Genomic DNA, 24,355 nt, shown 5'->3' on the forward strand with positions numbered 1-24,355 from the left:
TTCAAAGAAAGGGGTCATGTATTCTCATTTGCTTGCCCTCTTAAAAATAAAGCATAATTTATACATGCATAGATAGAAGATTAAGATTGTACTGCATAAAAATCCTAAGGTCATACAAAATATGAAGAAAAATCTCTCTCTCTAAGCCAAAGACTTCAGAAATCCTTTATTTATGTACTACTTTTGTTTCCTAATTTCAGTGGATTCTAGGAATAACAATAGATGTGATAAAAATTCATATTTAGGACAAGCCCCAAAGGCAAGGACTTTTCATCATGTTTGCTATCCCCATGTCACATCTATCATGTCCCAGTGACTACAGGAACTCACTGTTACCAAGCAAGCCCACATCCGAAGCATGGAGAAACAGACCCTACTTCTTTCTGGAAGGAGCTACAAAGTCACGTTGTGTCACCAAAAAAGAAAGCACATGGGAATGTGAAGAATGTTGGCCATCTTTGCAAGTTAATACATTTAAGAAAGGTGTGGAAGGACACACAGTGAACGGATAATATATATTGTCCACTTCCAGGGAGGATCAGCAAGGGAGACGTATTCTATTCACTTGTATTTGCTTGACTACGACACCAAGCATTCATTACCCTCGTAAGTATTTTAAGTACAAAAAAAAAGGTAAATTTAAAAGCTTATCATGATTACATTCTTATTACCAAAATTTCATTTAATCGTTAGCACTCAAGCAGATGAAAAATAGAAAGAAAACACCCAAATGATGCAATTTTGTCAATACCATAGCATTATTAAAGGAGACCAGACCAAGAAACAACTTCACTGAATGATCCACAAAATTGTTTTGCAGTTTCAGAGCTCACAGATTGTTTTTCAGTGGATATATCTAGACTTCTAACTGAGTTTCACTTTCAAATGTCAAAGGCACCCTTCAGGAAATACACATGCTCAGCCCGCTACCTTTGCTTATAAAAAAATCTACTGCCTTTTCAGCTAACAATGACAGATGAAAGGATATTCTCTGATCTTTTGGCCAAGAACCAGTCATATAAAACCTCCTATGGGCTCTAAGTTAGTAATATGAAATGTACAGTACTAGTCACAAGTTTTTTATGACTCAGAATTTGCAAAGAATTTGACCAGGTGTCCTTTCCTAGTTTTGGTGTTATCGAGCCTGGGGAAACTAATATCATAATGATCTCTAAAAACGCCTCAGAACTCTGTCTCTATCTTTGTCTCTCTCTTTGAAGTGAGTATCTTTGCACTTCTGTCTCCACTAAGGGAATCTGGGATACAAAGAAAATGATACTGTTTTTGACATACCCAGTTCTGTTCTACAGCTTGTACAGACCCTAATTTGTTCACTAGAGTGCTTTATTATGACTTACCTTACTACTCTCCTCCAGGGAGCAATGCATAGACTACAGTATTAAAAGCTTTTGCCCTAAAGCATGCAAGAGGATTGCCCTTGGCATTGTCTGTCATGTTGAAGAGCTGCCCTTTGAGCAACATCTTTCTACCAGATCAACACCCATTTCTCGGGCCTTCTCTGACCAGCAGCCACATAATCACATACTATGATACTGTATATGCTACCTTAAAACACAGGGACATCCAAAGGCACAGTACATCAGAAAAAGGAGTGAGGACTCCAATCCACCAGTCAGTCATCCCCTTCAAGGCCTTTATTTCTAGATTTCACTGTCATTTTGGAAATCATGCACGTGAAAGTCACTTGACCTTGTATCAACTTCTGGTAAAATGAGTGACTGCCCTGTATAGGTTTTATGACTAATATTTCTCCATCTGCATGAATTGTTCTAAAACAATTTGGTTAAAATCACAAATTAGCTAAAAATAAAAATTTTTCCCATCACTGCTTTTAAACTATTTATAATAATAATTAATATTACATTATTAATTTCTATATTATGTTAAAATAATATATTATTAATAGATGTATAATTATATATATATAATTTCTATGTATCATGAGAGCATTTTTTAAATTATTTATTTATTTATTTTTTAATAAACATATAATATATTTTTCCCCAGGGGTACAGGTCTGTGAATCACCAGGTTTACACACTTCACAGCACTCACCATAGCACATACCCTACCCAATGTCCATAACCCCACCCCCCTCTCCCAGGCCCCCTTCCCCCAGCAACCCTCAGTTTGTTTTGTGAGATTAAGAGTCACTTATGGTTTATCACATGAGAGCATTTTATAATTATTTATGCTACAATTCATTTTAAGTCTTTTCTTCTGGAAGTATTTGGTTCAGGCATCATTTTTGTTGCACTTGTTTACCAGTGTTTATTTTTATTTTAGTATTTTTATTATTTCTCAAATCTTATAAAGTTATTTTAAAGTCATTAGTTAATATTTTTAGGAATTATGAAATAATATTTCTCTAAGTAAATTACTCAAAATGAGTTGGTAATTCTTTAAAGTACCTACCCACTTGCTCATATGCCATTAAGTTTTAAACAATCTAGAGTAATTTTAATCTTTTAAAAACACACCTTAAAAGCTATTTTGTCCACTCTCTATGGTATTTAACTATGCTTTCCTAAAGTTTTTTAAACATAAGGAATTGTGACAAATCAGTCTTTACAAAGAAAAGTAAAACTTCCAAAAGAACAAATGAATATCTGGGTTCTTTTCTTGTTTTTGCCAAATACTTTTTAAAAGAGCATCATGGTTTAGAATGTTGTTTTAAAAATAGACTAAGAAATAAAGAAATTGGAAATACTTTCTAGATTTTTAAAGTTAATTTAGTTTTCATGGACTTTGTTGTACTATTAACCCTAGAACTTCAATACATGCGTAATGCTATCCCCTTTTGTAAACAAATGATTTTTATAATGAAATGGGAACCATTACTGGGTAAAAAGCTACAGAGATTGGAAATATCTATTTTTGACCAATATCCTAATTTGAACAATTGTTTCCAATGAGTTGATTTTTAGAAAACCATCTACCTTCGACTTCCCCATATTTATACTCTCATTTTAAATTTCAAACACTCAAATTACATTCCAAACCCCAAAGTGTTAGAAAACTTTTTCTCACATTATTCTTACTGTCTAAGTGTTTACAGCATAAAAAGGGTTTCATTATCATCTGGTCGCAAAGACAATACTAGTGATAACCTCATCAGAAAATCTCGCGTTAACCATCCCAAAGTTGAATGTCTGTTTCCCTAGGATATTAGGTGTTTCTGAACATCAGTTGGCTGCATTCTCTTACCACTCTAGGGAACACAAGCAGGGGGAGTAGGAGAGAGAAAAGCAGGCTTTCCACCAAGCAGGGAGCCCGATGTGGGGCTCCATCCTAGGACCCCAGGACCAGGACCACAGCGAAAGACAGACGCTCAACCACTGAGCCACCCAGGTGCCTCTGCTCTAGACTTTTAAAAGATACTTTCATGGGGGCTGCTAAAGATATCCTTTCCTCTTGTCCGTCCACCTGCTATACACCAGGAACTTTGAGATTCTACCTTGTAGTATAAAGAAGGTCTAATTAGGAGATAGATGCCTGAAGCTGGAGACACTAGGCACAGGTGAGCCCCGCCCTGCTGGAGGCAGCATTCTCCTGGTCGCAAGGGTAAGGCTAAACTCTGCTTTTGTTGGTGAAACTCATACACTCAGAGAAAAGTCTCTTCCTGGCCCAGGCCCATCTCCATAGTTCCAGAAAACTCACTGTCCTCTAGATAAGTAGGCAACTACTCTGGGCTGCCTTCATCACCAGCACCACCCACAGTAATTCTGAAAATGACAGTTATCGGTGTCTGTGTTTTGGGAACACCCTTGTTCCCAGAATCATGGTGCTCGTTAGCACTGGTGGCCTCCTCCTCCTCGTTCAACTGCCAAGAAACCAGAGACGTTATCAGCTTTGGAAAGGAAAGGTCAGCCCAGAAGTCGGGCCATTCAGGATTTTCCCAGTAGATACAACAATGACACTTCTGGGATTCCGTTGCTCAGGCTTGGAATGTGAAGAAACATGAGAGGGCAGGATGATGAAGATAAGAGAGCTAGCTCGACAGTCAGTAGACAGTTAGTCCTAATCCTGTGAAACATCCTTTGCTCCCCCTGCACTAGTCCCTCGATCTATTCTTTTATTGCCCTTCCTCCCTGAGCTAGGACCTGGTTCCATCATTTATGATCCCATACCATCAGACAAATATTCATGTGCCAGTTGTTTATCTGAAAGGTTGAAAAGGGAGTGGAGAAAGTGAGAGGAAAGAGAAGGCAGCCAGTGAAGACACCTACTTTTTCTGGAGGGGTCTAGAGATCCATTCTGTGGGGAAATGCTGGGAAATCATGAAACACATGCCCCAGAGGACTCTCACCAGTGTGTCAGGGAAGAAGCTGAGGAATTTATGTACCAAATCCCCTCAGCCATTGCTTGAAGGCTACTCTGGGGGATTATGGGCATTCTGGCACTTGCGACCTGTCATGAACTTGGGCAGAACATCATTCCTAAGCCAACCTTCAGGCCAAGAGATACAGATCCTGGGCAGGAGCACACTGTGTGTGGGTGCAAGGTGGGTACATGTCTGTTTCTCCCCCCCCCTTTCTATTGATAAAGGAAGAAGAAAAGAAAGAGGGGGAAGAAGAATGAAAATAAGTTTACCAAAAAAGAAAATAAATAAAGGGGGAGGGAAGGAGAAGAAAATTTGATTCAACTATTTGCTTAGCATCTACTATGTGTCAGGTACTGCATCCTCCTCAGTAAATCAAGGAGCTAGACTACATGATGGTTAAGGCAGGTGCTAGCTCTAACGGTTTAGGATTCTTTCCTCTGTTTACCTTCTGTTAGTCTCTTATCCCAACTATCGTCCAACTAAACTGGAAAAAATCTTCATGTTCCTAAAACCTCATGCTATACCAACAATACTGGTCTCCCCCAGAGACTGTCCCGACCTAAATCCTCTATATCTTCCAAATGGTTTCTCATCCAGAAAGGCATATTTACCCCTCTAGCTAGAAACAAGATCTCATTTCTTTGAAGTCACTGTGTTTTCTTTATATTTTCCTAATAAGCCCAAATTATCTTGTCTGTGAAGTCACCTTAGACATAATTATGAATCGCCATGTATAGCATAGACTCTGGGGCCAGATTGCCTGGGCTATCCTCCCAACTCCTCCACTTTCTAGCTATACAAACTTGGGCAAATTATTTCTGTACTTTAGTGTCCTCCTCTGTGATATGGGGTTAATCACTTTACACTATATCAGTGGGGAAAAAAATAAAGAATAAAAAAATAAACTATGTCAGTGGGATTTATAAATTTAAATGAGTTAATATAGGTAAAATGTTTAGAGCAGTTCCTGGCACATAATAACCATTATGCATGCATTTGGTATTATTATTAAAAATGATTAGCTGTTTTGATTTGTTTGTAGTACTTTGAGTATGTGTATTCTCTCTTGCAATCTTGTCAGTTTTTTGAGCATGGGAATTTGTATTTTTTCTCTTTATATCTTTTTAGGATAATGTCTCTTGTAGTAAGGACCCAATAAATATTTGATGATTGTGTGTTTCTATGTGTGTGCTATGTGTCATTATTAGGTTTATACCTGTCGTTCTTTCTCTGCTGCTCCCCTTGTTTGTTTTGTTTGCTTGTTTGTTCTCCTTCTGCAGAAGTCCTACAGCAGAAAGTGCCCTATCACTTGTTGTTTTGTATTATAACAATATGTTTCTATTAAGATCCTTGGGAGTTTTTCCTTTGTGGGTTCATCATTTCCTACCAAAACATAAAACATATATTAAATGCTTACATGTGTAACTTGGAAATATGGACAAATAATATATACTTAATAAATATAGACACTGGCACTTCTTTCTCCAGCTCACTACCAGGTATGAGATCCTAACATTAAAACCACTTTCAATTATATTTTCTACCCTCAACTCTAGCCAAGAATAAGACTTTCTTTGGTGTTCATTCAAAATAGAACTAAATCTTCATTATTCTTTTCTGCAAAACTTTCAAATACCTACCTGACAGAATATGTTCCACTGTGGGTAGAAACTCAGAAGATCTGGGCCACTAGATAGAACCCTGAGTGTTATCTTCAAAACAGTCTAGAATATCAATCAATGGATTCTTCAAATCAACATGAATTAGTTTCTTTACAGATAAGATAAACAACTTTTCTAGGTATTGGTGATACCTTCCCATCATTAGGGGGTACTTTTCAAATTTCCCTTTATTGTTTTTAGCCAGTTTGATTGATTAAATCTGCAATGCTGGCTAAACAGAATGTCTTGGTCAGAATGAAGGGAATGAGATGAGTTTGTATGAGAGTCAACAAGTTTAATTAATGTCTCATTTTCTTATAAACCCAGGGGTTTAAAGACATTGACAGGGCAATGTACTGGTTACCATGGACAAGTATAGTCATATTATTAATAAACTATAACTTCCTTGAAGATAAAGTACCCCATTCATCTCTAAAAACCTTAATCCTTAGCACAAATGTAGTAGATACTACAGGTTGTCTACCCAAATCCCTTCTTCCCTTATCCTTTGCTCAGAGACACCCAATTGTGTTCAGATATTAGAATCCAATCTGCTTTCCAAGATATTGTGCCTCTCTCCACCCCTGAGGGAGGCAGGTAAAGTTTTACTAATCTCCATAAACCAGTAGTAATACTCCCAATCCCTTTGTCAATGATAAATTAGGAATGACCATATGACACAATTCTGGCTTATGAGAACTGAGGGGAAACCTTTTAGGGACATTTTGGGAGCACTGATTTTGTTCTTAAAAAGGAACAAAAGAGGGGTATCTGGGTGGCTCAGATGGTTGAGTGTCTGTTCTTGGCTCAGGTCATGATCTTGGGGTCCTAGGATTGAGCCCCATGTCGAGCTCCCAACTCAGTGAGAAGTTGCTTCTCCCTCTCCCTCTCCCTCTGCCTCTCCCCCTGCTCATGCTCGCTCTCTTTTTCTCTCTCTCTCTTTGTCTCAAATGAACACATAAAATCTTTAAAAAAAGGAGGGGAGGGACCAGAGAGAGCTACCCTACCACCCAGCAATTACACTATTGGGTATTTATCCAAAGGATACAAGCGTAATGATTCAAAAGGGCACATGCACTCCAATGTTTATAGCAGCAATGTCCACAATAGCCAAAATATGGAAAAAGCCCAGATGTCTATCAACAGATGAATGGATACAGAAGATGTGGGGTGTATATATATTATATATACATGTATATAATGGAATATTACTCAGCCATCAAAAAGAATGAAATCTTGCCATTGCAATGACATGGATGGAACTAGAGGGTATTGTGCTAAGTGAAATAAGTCAGTCAGAGAAAGACAAATACCAGATGATTTAACTCATGTGGAATTAAAGAAACAAAACAGATGAACATAGGGGAAGGGAAGGACAAATAATATAAGATAAAAATTGAGAGTGAGGCAAACCATGAGAGGCTGAACTCTAGGAAACAAACTGAAGGTTGCTAGAGGGAAAGTGGGTGGGGGTGGGGATAATTGGGTGATGGGCATTAAGGAGGGCACTGATGTAATGAGCACTGGGTGTTATATGCAACTGATGAATCACTAAATTCCACCTCTGAAACTAGTTTTTTAATTAAAATTAGAATTAAATAAATAAATAAAAGGAGCCAAAGACTGAGACAGTCTCTTTTCAGCCTATCAACACTGAAACTTGCATTTGATGCCTAGAACTGTAGCTGCCATCTTGCATCTTAAAAAGAATCAACCTAGGCCCATAAGGAAAACTCTGAAAGTGAATAAATCTAGCTCCCTCATGACACCTTTGAGCCACTAACTTAACAAACCCTGAAACTCCCCTCCTTCTAGACTTTCTGTAAGAAAGAAACTTCTGAGCTGATTTTTCAGTTACTTGCAACTAAAACATCCTAATTAATAGAACTGTGGTATTTGTATGATTAACTACCTAAATAATTTTCATTATTATTAATATTAGTATTAATAATACCTAATAATAACAAAAATAGTAAGAATTTACAACCTATATTTTACTCTATGGAAAACAATGTATCAGGCACTTATATAAATTATCTCATTTAATGCCAATAATTGATTGAGATAGCTGTATTGTTTTCATTTTGCAAATAAGCAAACTGAGACAGAAAGGATTAGTAACTTGTTGGTAAGTGACAGAGCCCAGGTTTTGAACCTAAGTCCATCTGATTGGATTCCACCGTTTTCCCACAACCTTACATTAACCCACCCAATTAGTTTGTCTTCGTAATTAAATTCTGAGCAGTTTAAGATTATCATCCCCTCCTGAATGAATGAGGCACCCAATAGATTATGTGATTTGCCAAGGGCTACAGAGGAAAGTATTAATTCAAATATCTAAATTTATAGAAATTCACAGTTTTAAAAAATTTAATATGTCCTTATTGCTACTCCATCACTTTTTTAAAAAAAAATTTATAAACATATAATGTATTATTAGCCCCAGGGGTACAAGTCTGTGAATTGCCAGGTTTACACACTTCACAGCACTCACCATATCACATACCCTCCCCAATGTCCATAACCCCACCACCCTCTCCCTACTACTCCATCACTTTTAAGCTGGTGCATATTTGATCAGTTTGGCTTTTTTCCCTAAATAATATAGATTACCTTGCACAAGTAAACAAAATTCCCATTCAAAAGGGGCACAGAGAAGTCCCTTAACCTTGGATATTATTATTAATTACAAACAGTCAAAAACACATTTATTCAATTAAAAAAATAAAAGGCAAGGGCCAACTTCCAGAATGATGGAGTGAGGAACACAACAGACTCTCCCCAACAAAAAAGCATCTAACTAGGGAAAATTATTAAAAATATAAAATCAATAATAGTAATCATTTAAAAATCTCTGGAAATTATCCTAAGAGAATCCAGCAAATGGAGAAACATTCATTCAAAACAAAACACACAACCCATTACATCTTGGTAAGAATAGCAAGAGACTGTACCTTTGAACCAGGATCCATCCTATTACTGTCACCACCCCTCAAATCTGTGCTATAGAATTTCTATCCTGAGTCTATGCAAGCAGGAAAATGAAAAGTCCCTTTTCCCACAGCAACCAGTCTAGGGCTATGGTTTTATCCTGAGAGGAGTAGGCTGCTGTATTTCTCATCCCTTCAACCCCATGTGGCAAAAGCTCTGTTCCAGGCATGTGGGTCCAAGAAGTCCAGGGTTCTTCCCCCACACAGCCCCCACTCATTGGGTAGAATCTCTACTCCAAGCACAGTAGACCAAAAAATTGGGGAACCCCATTGTCCCTCAACCAATTTGCCTTTGGAACAGTTGTTCTACACCAGGAGGACAATCTGATAAAAACAGGGGCTACAATCTCCCTCCAGTAACTGCTTGTAGAAGAGGGGTATCGCTTCGAAAGGCAGAGGAGCACCCGAGCTCTGGTTCAGCAGTGTAGAGGTTCTGCTCAGTGAGGAGAGGTATACTACTGAAACAAAACCCCACAGCTCTGCCTCAGGAGACTGACAATATATGTAATAGTATATGGAGAATGTCATGCCTCAAGACATTGACAAAAACAGTGGAGAGCAACTGAATGGAAATTATATCTTCAAAACAGCAGAAATGAGCAAAATGGCAAAACAATCAGAAGTCTAAGAGAAAGACCCAGGGAAATAAACAACCAAGAACTGTCCCCACTCCCACCCCTGCCAGGATTATAATCAAGTCTGGGCTTCAGAAAGATTGCACACATGTACTAGGTTGCACCCTTTCAGAACAGGACATGAGGCAGATTTAAAACATTCCCCCAAACTGCACACAAATCAACCAACATAAGGCAGACATCTCACTGGTACTAAGGACATAAACATAAGCTCTGACCAAACACTGACTGATAATAAGCTACTCTGAGTCAGAGACAAAGCCTAGGAAACCAAGCTTAAAAATAAAGTCATACCAACTATCATATGATCTCTCTGATATGAGAAATTTGAGAGGCAGGATGGGGCGTTTGGGGGATAGGAAAGGAAAAAATGAAACAAGATGGGATCAGGAGGGAGACAAACCATAAGAGACTCTTAATATCACAAAACAAACTGAGGGCTGCTGGGGGGTGGGGGGGTAAGGAGAGGGTGGAGGGGTGATGGACAGTGGGGAGGGTATATGCTATGGTGAGTGCTATGGTGAGTGCTACAAAATGTGTAAGCCTGACAATTCATAGACCTGTACCCCTGGGGCACATAATACATTAATTAAAATATGTTAATTAAAATAATTTTAAAAAAATAAAGTCATACATATCTTTGACAGTCTGGAAGATAGTGTGCATGCCCAAGGCCATGCCCTTCCAGAGTAATTGGAGAGGAAAAATCCAAGCTACTAGACTTTGGCTGGCCGAATGTAGGGGCAAATATGTAAACTCCCTGAACTATTACAGCAGCTTTGAAGTCATACTATATCCAGTGGTTAAAAAGTAAAAATCGAATTGGTCAAGGAGCCTTAAGCACAATTTTTGACCAACAAATGGCTCATGCTGAAGTAAGGGCAATCCTCAGGTAGCAGTCTAACAGATAAAATAAGAAAAAAAAAATGGGGCAGAACATCAGAGGTTATTGCCCACTGTGGAGGGAAACAAACTTCAAAGAGTTAGGGTAGCTAAGACACTAAACAAATAAATGCACAAGCAAACAATGACAGAATCAAGCCCCTGGGCATGGGCATGGGGCATCAGTGTCCAGAGTTGCTACATATGATATTTAAAATGGCCAGCTTACAACCAAAAATTATGAGGGGGAAAGAAACACGAAATTATTATTCATGCACAGGGAAAAATGCAGGCAAAAGAAATTGTCCCGAATGGGCCCATGTGGGAGTCTTATCCGATGATGACTTAAAAATTGTCATCATAAATATTAAAAACTAAAGGAAACAATTGCTAAAGAATTAAATAAAGATATGACAATGACATCAGAGGAAAAAAAGATAGAAATAATAAAAGAGATCATGTGGAATTCTGGAGTTTAAAAGTATGATAACCAGAGACACCTGGGTGGCTCAGTTGGTTGAGCGGCTGCCTTCGGCTCAGGTCATGGTCCCGGAGTCCTGGGATCGAGTCCCGCATCGGGCTCCTTGCTCAGCGGGGAGCCTGCTTCTCCCTCTGCCTCTGCCTGCCTGTCTGTCTGCCTGTGCTCACTCACTCTCTCTCCCTCTGTCTCTGACAAATAAATAAATAAATCTTTAAAAAAAAAAGTATGATAACCAATATGAAAAATTTACTAGAGGAGATCAACAGTAAATTTGAGACACCAAAAGAAACAATCAGTAAACTTAAAAATAGATCAACAGAGATTATACAACCTGAATAACAGAGAGATAAAAGAATGAAGAAAAATAAAGTCTCAGACAAATTTGGGATACCACTGAGAACACTGATATATACATCAAAAGAATACCAGAAGAGGGGTGCCTGGGTGGCTCAGTTGGTTAAGCAACTGCCTTTGGCTCAGGTCATGATCCTGGAGTACCAGGATCGAGTCCCACATCGGGCTCCCAGCTCCACGGGGAGTCTGCTTCTCCCTCTGACCTTCTGCTCTCTTATGCTCTCTCTCACTGTCTCTCTCAAATAAATAAATAAAATCTTAAAAAAAAAAAAGAATACCAGAAGAGGATAAACAGAAAAGGACAGGAAAATACTCAAAGAAATAATAACTCAAAAAAAAAAATTTCTCAAATTTGATAAAACAAAACATTCTATATATTCAAGAAGCTCTATCAACACTGAGTAATATAAACACAGAGATCCACTCTTAGACACATCATGGTAAAATGATGAAATCTAGGGATAAAAAGAAAATCTTGAAAACAGTAAGATTAAAACAATTCATAACGTAGAAGAGAAAAACAATTATAGCTGATATCTCACTAGAAACAACGGAAGTCGGAAAGGCAGTGGGACGACTGAAATTAAAAAAATCCTCAACCAAGAATCCTACATAGAGCAAAACTATCTTACAAAAATGAAGGCAAAAGACATTCCAAGATTAAAAGAAAAAGAATCTGAGAGACTTTCAGTAATTTGCTAGCAAAACTGGCTTACAGGAAATGCTATAAAGAGGTTCACAGGCTGAAATCAATTGCTAGCCGGTAGTAATTCAAATCCACATAGAAGAACAAAAGCTCTGGTAGAGATAATTATGTAGGCAACAATAAAAATATAATGGCATATTTCAATCTTATTTTTAATATTAACTGATTTAAACTTTAATTGTTTGATACGATGTGTACATAATTATATTTTGCAACCTGTAACATAAAGAAATATAATATAGCTGACAATAACCACTTAAAGTGTGTGGATAGGAACAAAACTGCATTGAGTAAGAAAATGTCACCAGATGGTAACTCGAATCCACAAAAATAAATGGAGAAAGCCAGAGATGTTAAAATAAGATTAATATAACAAAGTCTATAAATAGGGGCACCTGGGTGGTTCAGTCATTAAGTGTCTGCCTTTGGCTCAGGTCCTGACCCCAGGGTCCTGGGATCAAGCTTGTATCAGGCTCCCTGCTCAGCAAGAAGCCTGCTTCTCCCTCTCCCACTTCCCCTGCTTGTATTCCCTCTCTTGCTCTCTGTCAAATAAATAAATAAAATCTTAATTTAAAAAGTCTATAAATATACACTTGTTCTCTCTTCTTTTTAAAATAAAAATAAGGGGCTCCTGGGTGGCTCAGTGGGTTGAGCCTCGGCCTTCGGCTTGGGTCATGATCTCGGGGTCCTGGGATCAGGCTCTTTGCTCAGTGAGGAGCCTACTTCCCCCTCTCTGCCTGCCTCTCTGCCTACTTGTAATCTCTCTCTGTCAAATAAATAAATAAAATATTTTTAAAAATAAAATAAAAATACGATAACATAGAGTAATAATTACAGGAATGTATTGCTGGATTTGTAACATAAGAAGGCATAATTTGTGAAATAATGACAACACAAAAGGGTGGAAGAAAATGGAGCTTTATAAAAACAAACTTTCTATGTTTTTGAAATTAAAATTGTTATAAATCTGAAGTAGATTTTGATAAGTTGAGAGCATATTGTACTATTGGATCCTATTAGCTAGATCTTATTGAGAATCTTGGCATCCATATTCATCAGGGATATTGTCTGAAATTCTCCTTTTTGGTGAGGTCTTTGCCTGGTTTGGGGATCAGGGTAATGCTGGCTTCATAGAAAGAGTCTGGTAGTTTTCCTTCTGTTTCTATTTTTTGGAACAGTTTCAGGAGAATAGCCACAATCTATAAAGAACTCCTCAAACTCAACACTCAAAAAAAAGATAATCATGTCAAAAAATGGGCAGAAGACATGAATAGGCACTTCTCCAAAGAAGACATACAAATCGCTAACAGACACATGAAAAAATGTTCATCATCACTAGCCATCATGGAGATTCAAATTAAAACCACATTGAGATACCACCTTGCACCAGTTAGAATGACCAAAATCAACAAGACAGGAAACAACAAGTGTTGGAGAGGATGTGGAGAAAGGGGAACCCTCTTATACTGTTGGTAGGAATGCAAGTTGGTGCAGCCACTTTGGAAGACAGTGTGGAGATTCCTTAAGAAATTAAAAATAGAGCCTCCCTATGACCCTGCAATTGCACTACTGGATAATTACTCCAAAGATACACATGTAGTGAAAAGAAGGGTCATCTGTACCCCAACATTCATAGCAGCAATGACCACAGTCGCCAAACTTTGGAAAGAGCCAAGATGCCCTTCAACAGAAGAATGGATAAAGAAGAGGCGCCTGGGTGGCTCAGTGGGTTAAAGCCTCTGCCTTCGGCTCAGGTCATGATCCCAGAGTCCTGGGATCGAGCCCCGCATCGGGCTCTCTGCTCCACGGGGAGCCTGCTTCCTCCTCTCTCTCTGCCTTCCTCTCTACCTACTTGTGATCTCTGTCAAATAAATAAATAAAATCTTTAAAAAAAAAAAAAGAATGGATAAAGAAGATGTGGTCCATATATACAACGGAGTATTATGCCTCCATCAGAAAGGATGAATACCCAATTTTTGTATCAATACGGATGGGACTTGAGGAGATTATGCTGAGTGAAATAAGTCAAGCAGAGAAAGTCAATTATCATATGGTTTCACTTACTTGTGGAGCATAAGGAATAACACAGAGGACATTGGGAGATGGAGAGGAGAAGTGAGTTAGGGGCAACTGGAGGGGGAGAAAAACCACGAGAGACTGTGGACTCTGAGAAACAAACTGAGAGTTTTGGAGAGGAGGGGATGGGAGTTGTGTGAGCCCGGTGGTGGGTATTAAGGAGGACACATATTGCACAGAGCACTGGGTGTGGTGCATAAACAATGAATTTTGGAACACTGAAAGAATTTTTTTTATAAAAGAGCCTATGGTAAATTCTAAAGTAGCCCCAAAGAAAGTAATTTTTTAAATAAGATTTAAAATGTTTCACAGGAAAATATTCCCTTAATACAAAAGAGATAGTAAAGGAGAAACAAAGAGGAAGAAAATTTAAAAAAAATTTAAAAAGGAAAATGGAAGATGTATTATCTATAATGTCAATAACAACATTAGATGTAAATGGGTTAAACCATCCAATCAAAAGGCACAGTTTATCAGACTGCATTAGAAAAAAATAAATTTTCATAAACCAGAATTGTGTCATATGCTCATTCCTAATTTATCGTTGACAAAGAGATTGAGAGTATCACTACTGGCTTGTGGAGATTAGTAAAAATTTACCCCTCTCCTTCAGGGCTGGAGAGAGGCTCAATGTCTTTGAAAGCAGATGGGATTCTAATATCTAAACACAATTGGGTGTCTCTGGGCAAGGGAGAAGGGAAGAAAGGATTTGGGTAGACAAACTATGTTTGTGCTAAGGATTAGGGTATTTAGAGATGAATGAGGTACTACATCTTCAAGAAATTTATAGTTTATTAATAATATGACTATGATTGTCCATGGTAATCGGTACATTGCTCTGTCAATGTCTTTGAAGCCCTGGGTTTATAAGAAAATGAGACATTAGTTAAACTTGTTGACTCTCACACAAACTCGTGTCATTCTCTTCGTTCTGACCAAGACTTTTTGTTTAGCCGGCATTGCAGATCTAATCAATCAAACACGTTATAGGAGATACAATTTAGATTCAAAGACAAATAGGTTGAAAGTGAAGGATAGAAAAATATATTTCAAAAGAGAACTGGAGTGATTTTACTAATATCAGACAAAAATATATTTTAAAACAAACAAAAAATATTACTAGAGATAACAGAAATTGCATACTGATGATAAGGTGGTTCCATCAGGAATATATACAGCAACTGTAAACATATATTCTCCTAATGATTGAGCCCCAAAATGCATGAAGCCAAATCTGGAAGAATATATGGGAGAAAGAAATTATTTAACAATAATAGTTGGAATACTTTGATACTCAGTTTAAGCAATAGATAACACAACTAGGTAGAAGATCAACAAGGAAATAAAAGACTTGGACAAGAGTATAAAACAAATAGATATAACAGATATCTGCGCAGCACTCAACCCAAGGACAGTGTAAGATACATTCATCTCCAGTGCACATGGAACATTCTCTAGTATAGGTAAAAAAAAAAAAAAAAACAAGTCTCCGTACATTTAAAACAACTGAAATTGTACAAAGAATATTCTCATACCAAAGTTAAATTAAACTAGAAGTCAAAAACAAGGAAAATTTAGGAAATTTGCATATATCTTTTAAATTAAACTTCCTATATGAAGGAGTCCAAGAAGGAAATAACAGGGGAAATTGGAAAGTACCTTGATGAATTAAAATGAAAACATTTTATACCAAAAATGGAATGCAGTTTAAAGAAGTGCTCAGTGGGAAATTTGTGGCCAGATGATGAAGGAAAAAGACAAGCAGAAACACAGTGATATATTCAGTATGGAACTTGGGCTGGAGTTAGGGGACCAGATTCTTATTTGGGATCTGTCATAAAGCTCCTGTGTAACTTTGTAAGTCACTGAAACACTTGAGATCTCCATTTCCTCACCAATAAAGTAAGAAGATTAGGATAAATATTTCATAAGTATTTTCCAGCTTTTCATTCTATGGCTCTTAGATAGCAAGCATCCTAACTAGTTTTTCCATTTCCCTCTGTGCCTTCAAAAAAAACAGGTGAAACTCACTCAGCATCTCTGTTTTTTTGTCCTGTATGATGCTAAACCATCTTAGATTTGCTGTTCTAAACTTCATTATTTCAACACAGACTTGCCAATTACTACTTTTTGTATTGCCTTGTCCCTCTTCTAATCATCCCTTACTTTAAAAACTGGTGCTTCCTTGCATGTTTGAATATTCTCTTCCCTCCCTTTATGAAGTACTGGTGTATTTTTAAAACTTCCTTCACTGGTTTTACATATTTAGAGTTTCATCAGTAACCACTGGAACTCTTCTGTTTTTGATGGACTCCTTCAAAAGGTGTTGGCATTTTGGTCAGGTTAAAATGGTTTGTGGGTTCTGTACTGGATGAGAGATCCACCAGCTCTGTCAAAAATGTTTTCATGGCAGGTAACAATTTTTGCTCTGGATTTTACTGTAGACTGGAAAATTCAGATCTGATGACTTTCCTTAGGAAAGCAGCTATTTCTCGCTCCGTTGAAAGGTATGCATTGCCACTCATCTTGCTACATTTCTATTTCCTGAAATACAGTAGGAAATTAGGATGGTGAGTAGTTTTTGCCAACGCAAATATAAGACAGAAGAGAATGAGAGACTGCTTTATTAACTTTAGAGAACTGAGAGGAGAGAACCAAGGAGTTCTGGACCAGCACCGCCAATAAGGGAGAAGATGAGATACTGGGGAATATAATCAGGCCACCAGACGAGGCACCATGCTGAGAACACATACTCTGAAACAAATACACCTGATCTGGGTCCCTGGGTGGCTCAGTTGGTTGACTGACTGCCTTCAGCTCAGGTCATGATCCTGGAGTCCCAGGATCAAGGTCCCCTATTGGGCTTCCTGCTCAGAAGGGGGTCTGCTTCTCCCTCTGACCTTCCCCCTCTCATGCTTGCTTTCTCTCTCAAATAAATAAAGTCTTTTTTTTTTAATAAATAAATAAAGTCTTAAATAAAAAGAAATGTCCCTGATCGATTATCTAAAGAATCTCTAGCATCTGGGCTATACTTAGCTATATGCTTATTAATTTCATTTGAAGCTCAGAAAGTGTGAATATTTTTTATCAATGAAGTAATACATATATATTTATTACCAAAATAAATTTTGCGGTGCAAAATACAATCAAAATATCACTTGGGGGGCGCCTGGGTGGCTCAGTGGCTTAAAGCCTCTGCCTTCGGCTCGGGTCATGATCCCAGGGTCCTGGGATCGAGCCCCACATCGGGCTCTCTGCTCAGCAGGGAGCCTGCTTCCTCGTCTCTCTCTGCCTGCTTCTCTGCCTACTTGTGATCTCTGTCTGTCAAATAAATAAATAAAATCTTTAAAATATATATATATATCACTTGGGTATAGGCATAGTATGGCTGCTAACAAGTATTTAATTCAAAACACTGACACAGTTTCTAATAGTCTCAAACACCTATACTCAAATCTTTTCCTTGGTCTTCATCAACAAACAAGCATTAATTAGGTGTTCTTAGGTGTGAGCCTCAAGCTCAGTATCACTGACCCAGTGATATATATATATCATATATATATTTTAAAACTTTTATAAGTAGATCAAGACTGGTTTACATCATTGAGGGGGGATTTGACTACACAAATATGAATGGCAAGGGGAGTAAGTAGGATCTTTCTGTCTAGATAGAAGGGACTTTAAAAACAGGTAAAGTCTTGAAATGGGTGGATTGCGTATTCTGAATGTTTCTTTGGAATTCTTTGTCCCTTCCAGTGGCTGCTTCTCTTCCTGCTTAGTAGGGCCTATTTAACTATTTGAGTCATTTTTTCCTCTCTTCCCTCTTATCTCTCCAAGTTTACTCCTCATTTAAAAAAAAAAAAAAAATATATATATATATATATATATATGGTTCACTGATATTATGCAGCTTGGTGTTCTCCCTCCAGCAATTTTTTTTTTAAGATTTTATTTATTTATTTGACAGACAGATCACAAGTAGGCAGAGAGGCAGGCAGAGAGAGAGGAAGGGAAGCAGGCTCCCCGCTGAGCAGAGAGCCCAATGCTGGGTTTGATCCCAGGACACTGGGATCATGACCTGAGCCGAAGGCAGAGGCTTTTTTTTTTTTTTTCCATTCAGTCTTAACCACACTTTAAGTTGTCCTGTAGGATTCTGGAGCTGGAGGACACAGCTGGGAAGGTTATTCGCCGGCCATAAAACTGGCTGGGGCTGTACACAAATTTCATAAAGCCAAACTGACTCAGTCAGTGTTAGAAAGGCAGAAAATGTTCTGTTAGCCTGGTTCACATTAGTTTAAGACTCCTCAGGGTAGAACTCCCTTCCCTTTTGAAAACTGTCTTGAGGTTTTTAAGAACCACGGTCTGTGCCTCCACTCCTTCAGGGCACTCCCAGGAAACAAACCTGTTCAGGAAAATGTGTTCCTGGGAGAAACTGCTTTGGGGCTCTTCTCTCAGCATCTGCAGATGTTCCACCAAGTTGAAAGTAAGCTCATGCTTGGGGCGCCTGGGTGGCTCAGTGGGCTGGGACCTCTGCCTCTGGCTCGGGTCATGATCTCGGGGTCCTGGGATCGAACTGCGCATCGGACTTTCTGCTCAGCCGGGAGCCTGCTTCCCCCCCTCTCTCTCTGCCTGCCTCTCTGCCTACTTGTGATCTCTGTCTGTCAAATCAATGAATAAATAAAATCTTTAAAAAAAAAAAAAAGAAAGAAAGAAAGAAAGTAAGCTTATGCTTTTTGGGAGTTTAAGCCCATGTTCCTGCCAGCCTGGTTTTATTTAGCTCCCCAGTGCTGCACTGGAATCTTTTCTCCCCCCGTACTTTTTACTTTGATTTTCGTAGATTTACAGTAGAAGTACTCTACTCTGACAGCTCAAAATTGGTCAGTGGTGAGACACTATAACAGAACTGAAACTCGAAACTGTGGACAGACTCACTTTTCTGGAGATGAGTCTGCCTCTTTAGGGTGACAGTGCGTTGTCAGTGTTCTGGAACTGGCAGAATCAATTTCCTTCCCGGTATTTTCTACCTCAGTCCCCTGGGGGTGGAGTGGAGCGTGCAGAGCAACCTGAAAACCTTTACAGGCATACACGGTCTGGTGGGAAGGCGTCCGTGGTTAAGGCAGGGAGCGGACGGAGAGAGGTATGGCTTGACTCTCACTAAGCACACTCTGAATGCCAGGATTTCTTAAGTGCTGGCCCTGGTGGTGAGACATTCCTGCTGAGTGACAGTGAGGGAGGAAGGTTCAAAGCAAATTCTGTCCCTGGAAAGACATCTTCCCCAGGAGGTGGCCCATTCTTTGTTCTCTTCTTCCCTTCTTCCCTCCTTCCGTTCCCTTCTCTTCTTTCCCTCCTCTCCTCTCCTTTCTTTTCTCTCCTTTTTTTGACCATAAAAGATTTTAGATTATTTAAATTAACAAAAAAAGAACCTCTTGCTCAACTATCTTTTGTATTGTATATTTTCAATTTTAACAATGTGGCACGGGGGCACAGGGAACTCATTTTTTTTTTTAAAGACTTGGTTTATTTATAAGACAGAGAGAGAACAAGCAGGGGAAGCAGCAAAGGGAGAGGGAGAAGTAGGCCTCTCACTGAGCAGGCAGGCTGACAGGGGACTCGATCCCAGGACCTTGGGGTCATGACCTGAGCGAAGACAGATGCTTAACCGACTGAGCCACCTGGGCACCCTGCCCAGCACAGGGAATTCTTTATGCCAAATAGATCCTTGGTTTAGTTCTAATGCCAATATCTGCTTCATTTTTTAAATTTTTTTTTGAGTATAGTTTACACACAGTGCTACATTAGTTTCAGGTGTACAACATTGTGATTGGACAAGTTTATACATTACGTTGTGCTCAGCACGAGTGCAGGTACCATCTGTCACAAAAATGGACACACAGATCAATAGAATAGGAAGCCCAGAAATAAAGTCACGCTTATATGGCCAATAATATATGACAAAGGAGGCAAGAATATGCAAGGGGGAAAGTCTCTTCAATAAATGCTGTTGGGAAAACTGGACAGAAACATGCAAAAGAATGAAACTGGACCACTTCCTTACACCAAACACAAAAATAAACTCCAGATGGACTGAAGGTGGCTCATTCTCAACCCCATTCCTTCAACCCTGTGACTCCGTCCTGTCTCAACAATTTACTCTGCACAGCCAGACACTTTCCCACGATGTGCTCTCTATCCCTCGAATCTCCATGCAGCTTGGGTCCTCCAAATCACGGCTGTCTTGGCCTAGTGCCATCCTACAGTAGATCTCAACCACCTGCCCTAAGTCACATCTCCCACCCCTGCCTGTTGTCATCCTCTATTCTGTTACCCTATTATTGTCTTTATAGCAACTGTCTCCCTCTGAAACAATCCTGTTTGTGTCTGTGGTATATTTTGTTTCTCACTTTCCTCACCAAAGTGTAAAGTCCAGAAAGGCAGGAACTTCATCTTGCTAAGCCACTGCTACATCCCCAGTGCCTGATAAAGTACCCATTATGCTAGGGGCTCAAAATATTTGTGGAATGAATTTATTAATAAATGGGGTCGCTGTAGGTAAGAAGTTATCAACTATATTCAGAAATGAAAATCTATGTGCCCCTGCTTAACTCCTGTATGTATCCTACCTCTGTATTTCCATAGAGTATAGATGGAAATGGATATATGGAATTATATTTCTCAGGTCAGGCTGTGAAGTCAGGGTGATCAGGCAAAGTAACTGACTTTAAATTATCATGTCTTTAGATCCATTGCTCTGACACCAGCTCATCCAAGTGGGTGAGCACACAGACTGGAAGTGCACTGCTGAGGTTATGGTCGGGCTACAGAACTGGCTATAGAACTACGCATATTAGCCTCTCCGTGCTTTACTTTTTTGCCTGGAAAATGAAAATAGCCAGATTACTTCCCAAATTGGGTTATTGTGAAGATTAACTGAGTTAATTTAAGTAACTGATTAAAACAGTGTCTAGCATGTCATAGCACCATAAATGTTTCCTATTATTACTATTATCATTCTTCTTTTTTTTTTTTTTTTACTGTGCTTCTACATTATGGGAATTTGAACCATGTTTTGTCACAGATTCTGAGAGTCTGGTGAAGCCTATAGACCATTTCTCACAATAATGCTATTAAAAACATAATATAAACTATGCAATATTATAAAAGATGCAAAAATATTGAAATACACTTATCAAAGTTTTTTAAAAAACTGTGATATAGAGGGGCACCTGGGTGGCTCAGTTTGACTCTTGGTTTCAGCTTAGGTCATGATCTTAGGGTCACGAGACTGAGTCCCTCCTTGGACTCTGTGCTCAGCAGGGAGTCTGCTTGGGATTCTCTCCCTCTGCCCCTCACCCTGCTCACTCTCTTGTGTTCTCTAAAAACAAATAAATAAATCTTTAAAGAAACCTGTGATATAGGAATATATCTTCTTTTTAAACACATTAAAAATAAGATATATTGGTAGGACTCATAACCACCAAAATTTTAAAGTAGTGAAAAGTATAAACAATAGTTCAAGAAATTGGCAGCAACAATGAATATATTTGTGATTTCTATTAGCAACAAAATCATAGTTACTGCTAATACTGTGGTGGTCATCACTAATAATTAAAGGGAAAGCTAAATTCTGGTTAGAGGTGAAAGAAAATAAAGATGTTAATTTTTCTTCCCCGTTGCAGTTCACGGACACTGATGATATCCACAGTTGATGTAATCCAAAGAAAGAATTTCTGCCACTGGTACTATTAGCTCCTCTAAGAGCTCTCGCAGGGTAGTTTGGCAAAATATACATAATTTTTATATGTGTATTTTTAGAAATGGATGTGATCTGACTCCTAGACATATAACCAATAGAAATGTCCATGCACATAGGCACACAAGAATGATTATTACCGTCTGCCTGAAATGGCAGAGGACTGTAAATAACCTACTTATCCATTGACAAAAATCTGTTAAAATAATTTTACTAATTTGCACCCTATGAAACACAAGTTTTGTTTTTGTTGATTTGTTAAGGAAAAAGATAAAAGGTGAAAACTGTCTCCATTACTGACATAAAAGACACTCTTACTAGCATTATCCCATTTTTGTAAAAACACAATTGATGGTATACATATACTGGTTACTGTGGTTATGGGGGTGGTAGATGATGGGAAACTTTCACTTTCTACACATTTTGGTAATTCTTTTTCCAATAAGCCCGTATCTTCAATGATCAAAAATGTCATGATTATTTTTGAAAAATCAAAGCCAGCCCTCTCAGGTTTCCTGGCACTCAGAAACTTATATTTTAATGAATGTGTAGAAGACCAAATATATTTAATACTATTTGCATGTCTGTGGGAAGTCTAAGACAGACAACCTCTGGGGCTTTTCCTAGAATTCCTACATTAAAATGATGCTGTGATTCTCAAGTCACAGTCTACTGGTTTTGAGTTACTCAGCCACGAACTAGCATTTAATCTCAAAAGCTTTGAAATCTTTTTGTCCATTGGATTTAGTCTGCTAATATTCCTGTTTCTGGACCCCTCTCTCTGCCCCACTCTTTAGGATCATCCCTCCTTGATATGAACCAATTGTTTGAACAATGTCCAGTTGCCCACTCCTTATTCTTTTTTCTACCTTCAGCAAAGCATTTCTTTACATTCACTGCCCTCCACAAGCTCTGTCCATCCCTGCCATCAGGCCTCATCCTGCTATTAGGGAGAGAACAAACTTCAGGTTAGGGAAGCTGTTGTGGGCACAACAGCTGCATCTGCACATACATATTTTAGCATCACCCTATAATGCCAAATCAATGACAATAACTTGTTCCAGGAATCCATGCTTCTTAAAAGGAAATCGCCACCTCCTCTTCCTTTCATTCGCACATCTCAGCCCTTCTCAACTCACAGAAAGTTAGCTCCGGCCTCCACGATGCTTCTCTCTAAAGTCTCCAGCAAGCTCCATGCATGCTACTGCCCTTTTCTCATTTGTCCTCATGAAATCTTTCTTTATTTATTTTTTATTTTTTATAAACATATATTTTTATCCCAGGGGTACAGGTCTGTGAATCGCCAGGTTTACACACTTCACAGCACTCACCATAACACATACCCTCCCCAGTGTCCATAGCCCCACCCCTCCCCCCATCAACCCTCAGTTTGTTTTGTGAGATTAAGAGTCACTTATGGATTGTCTCCCTCCCAATCCCATCTCGTTTCATTTAGTCCTCATGAAATCTGATACTGTTGCTCATTGACACATTTGTGGACATCTGTCCTTCTTCACTTCTGGAACATCATGCTATTTTCTTCTTTTTTCTCCTTCATGGATCCTTCTTTTCCACTCTTAAAGGTCAGCATTCTTCAGGCTATAGAACTATGGCCCATAAGCACCTCCAAACTCAGCATGTCAAATCCTAAATTTAGCATTTTTCCCCAAATCCTCTTTTCTTATTCTCTGCTTCTTGCCCCAATGCACAACACCTTAGGTTTCTATCTGTTCACCCCTTTAGAATTCTCCCTCATAGTCTCATAACCCAACTTCCTTTTTTATTCTATAGCTTTTACTTCCTTAAATCTCTTCAATCTATCCATTTTACCCCATTCTTTCCTTAATTCACAGTCATATTACTCCTTACCTGGGCAACCACAACACTCACCCAACTAGCTTTCTTACCTGTAGTTTGACTAGTCTCTATTCACAAATGTCTATGTGATATTTCTAAAGCCCAAATAGGATTATGCCATTTTCTTAAACTTTATAGATGCCCACTACTTTTAGTATAAAACAATTCATTGACCAACCAAGGCCTTTCATTATTTAGTTTCTGCCTATTTCTTAGGCCCATTTCCTGTCATACCCACCATACATGGCTCAGTTCAGCCACGTGACATAATTTGCTGCTTGTTCCCTCTGAATCTACATCTCATGTCCATTCATTTACACAACAGTCTCTTACTTGGAATACCCAATTGCCACACATATCCCACTACCATCATCACGCATATCCATACACACAACTGATATAAGTCTAGCTAATGTGAACCTCTCCTTGAAAACTCAGTGCCACCTACCCATACAGCTTTCCTTTATTCTCACCTCTTACCATCAGTTTAATTTAAATCTATCCTGTGCTGTCACTGTCATGATACCAATTACATGGTACTACCTCCTCCACTAGGCCAGAAACTTCAAACACAGAAAAAAAAATGTCTTATTAGATTCTGTACCGCCAGTACTCAAC

The sequence above is a fragment of the Lontra canadensis genome, unplaced genomic scaffold (assembly GCF_010015895.1).
Source record: "Lontra canadensis isolate GAN:19392208 unplaced genomic scaffold, GSC_riverotter_1.0 scaffold24, whole genome shotgun sequence".
Taxonomy (NCBI): Eukaryota; Metazoa; Chordata; class Mammalia; order Carnivora; family Mustelidae; genus Lontra; species Lontra canadensis.